This window comes from Alligator sinensis, unplaced genomic scaffold, assembly GCF_000455745.1.
Source record: "Alligator sinensis unplaced genomic scaffold, ASM45574v1 scaffold1012_1, whole genome shotgun sequence".
In the NCBI taxonomy this organism is placed as follows: Eukaryota; Metazoa; Chordata; order Crocodylia; family Alligatoridae; genus Alligator; species Alligator sinensis.
In genome coordinates, this window is record NW_005842104.1 from 955,123 (window position 1) to 957,944 (window position 2,822).

General features: G+C 47.3%; 1 protein-coding gene across 1 annotated transcript in view; it reads left to right on the forward strand.

The window, feature by feature from the left end:
* Positions 1–629: 629 nt before the first annotated feature.
* LOC102373393 (glutathione S-transferase-like) overlaps positions 630–2,822 on the forward strand; it is a 25,289-nt gene continuing 23,096 nt past the window's right edge. Inside the window, exon 1 of the mRNA XM_006024485.3 lies at positions 630–782. The gene's annotated coding sequence lies outside the window, so the exon portion shown is untranslated. The remainder of the gene's footprint in view (positions 783–2,822) is intronic.

The window sequence follows — 2,822 nt, forward strand, 5'->3', positions numbered from 1 at the left end:
AGCAATGGGGTGCTTGCTATAAAAGGAAACAGCGTGATTTTAATTGGCAGTAGGCAAAGGGGTTTTTCCCATTCAGGGCTGTATGGCCAGGTTAAGGTTTTGGGTTTAATATTCAAGATGCAAACTGTGCCCTGTAGACTTTACCATCTTCCTGTGCCCACCTGACATACTGAAAGGAGGCTTTAAACACTGGATTGACTGTGGGAGGGAGCTGTGTTATAAATGACTTGCTCATATTATAATACTCCTTAGTCTTGCTTGTGTGATCAGGGCCAAAGAGCATTAACCATTGCACAGAACTGTGTTGCAGGCCTGGACTTTACCTAGAACAATATAACAGAGTGAGAAACTGAACCTGCAAATTACAGGGTAAGGCAGGAGGCTCTCAGAGGCCCACTTCTTTGAGCTGCGCTTGGAATAACAACAGCAGCAACACCAATACCTTCTCTCTCTCTGCCGGCCTCAAACTTTTTAGTGAGAATCTTTTCTCCCACTTATTTTTCAAATCAAGCAGGGGCCGGAGTTAGAAGTAGGCATCATGCCCAAAGGAGCAGCCAGTTAAAAATCACTCAGTAGAAAGCATAATCAACCCCTGTCCTTGCAGAGAGACTTTGCTACAGGAACTTTGAGGCAATCCGGAACTAAGTAACTCCATCTGCCCAAGGGTGGGAGTTTTCCGTCCCTATAGGGCACCAGCGGAGACTCCCCTCAGAAGGTGGAGCTACAGGGCCTGACTCTGAAGGCACAGTTTCTTCCTTGAGAAGAGCTGGCAGGATTCACAGGTTAGTGCTCATAAATAACAGGAGATTTCTTATGCACTAACTGCTGGGTGTAGTTGTATTCGTGTGAGTAGCTTAAGGTATATTTGTTAATGCAGATTTTAGCCACAGCTTGACCCTATGCCAAGTATGTTTAACAGTCCTAGTAACTCTATGATGTTCAGCCTAGAGCAGGGGAGAAAGTGGATCGCTAGGAGGAACAGGATTTGTTTGCTGAGTGAGACAAAGCAAGGCAGGCAAAGGTGGCAGGCGGGTAGGGACCTGCCTGGAGCCTCTTGGCTGCTGGGGCTGACTCAAAGAGAAGGGCAGGCAGTGATGGCTGCAGGTGGGGAGAACAGTTTCTACTGCTACACTTTCAAGTGGGCAGGCCCATAGCAGACTTGCACTGCCAGGTGATCTTGCTTTTGTTCAGACTTGTGTTGTCTGTCACAGCTTTGGCATAACTAAGTTCACTAACTCAATCTAGTGTGGAGGCGGCAGGAGAGGCCTGGAGCAGACAGCCTCGCTCCCTCCCCACCAGCCCTCTCATCCACCGCAGTGTTTGCAAGTGGGGTTTACTGTTGACAGAAGAACCCTGCAGCTTAGCTGTGGCTCAAACTAACAGCCCGGGGGGGGTTCCTTCTACCCCTGACTGCTGCTTCTGCTGCTAGGAAGAGGTTGTGACCCTGCTAACATTGGGCAATAAACTTGTTTTACATCTCATTAGAATTGCTGAATTTCTAATAATTATTCTTGCCCCAAATCGGGGACAAGTCATTTTGGGAAACTGAAAATTGAAAATCTAGTGCACATTTTGGACTGGGACAGTTTTTGTTTTGATGTTGATGTCTTTTTCTTATTTTTTATTTTTTGCATTTTTTTTTACCTTAATAAAAGCAATGAGTGAATAGGTTTCAAACCAAACATGAAGCGCTGTCTCAAAAATATCAAAATGGGATAATTTGACAATTTAAAAACCCTTTCCCCCCCAAATTCCTTGCTGTGGACTCTTTCCTGCAAAGCATTTCTGTAGTTTCCAGAGATATATTTCATCATACTCTACACCATGTAAACCTACCACCTTTTGGAGGGGGCAGAGGTCATGGCAGCCCTGTCCTCGAGCTGTCCTTTGCTCCCAGAGAAATGCCAACACTTCCGTTGTGTCCTCTTCTCCCTTATGCAGCCATTGTTTGTCTTGTTGTGTTTATAGATTCATAGATTCATAGCTATTAGGGTCAGAAGGGAACTCAATAGATCATTGAGTCCGACCCCCTGCATAGGCATGAAAGAGTGCTGGGTTCAGATGACCCCAGCCAGATGTCCATCCAACCTCCTTCTGAAGACCCCCAGGGTAGGGGAGAGCACCACCTCTCTTGGGAGCCCGTTCCAGACCTTGGCCACTCGAACTGTGAAGAAGTTCTTCCTAATGTCCAATCTAAATTTGCTCTCTGCTAGCTTGTGGCCATTATTTCTTGTAACTCCCAGGGGCGCCTTGGTGAATAAAACCTCACCGATTCCCTTCTGTTCCCCCATGATGAACTTATAGGCAGCCACAAGGTCGCCTCTCAACCTTCTCTTGCGGAGGCTAAAAAGGTCCAGGTTCTCTTGTCTCTCCTCGTAGGGCTTGGTCTACAAGCCCTTAACCATAGGAGTGGCCCTTCTCTGGACCCTCTCCAGGTTATCCACATCTCTCTTGAAGTGCGGTGCCCAGAATTGCACACAGTACTCCAACTGTGGTCTGACCAGCGCCCGATAGAGGGGAAGTATCACCTCCTTGGTTCTGTTCGTCATGCATCTGCTGATGCACGATAAAGTGCCATTAGCTTTTCTGATGGGTTCGTCACACTGCCGACTCATGTTCATCTTGGAGTCCACTAGGACTCCAAGATCCCTTTCCGCTTCCGTGCCACCAAGAAGGTCATTTCCTAGGCAGTAGGTATGCTGGACATTTTTCCTCCCTAGGTGCAGCACTTCGCATTTCTCCTTGTTGAATTGCATTCTGTTGTTTTCTGCCCATTTGTCCAACCTGTCCAGGTCTGCTTGTAGTTGTTCCCTGCCCTCCGG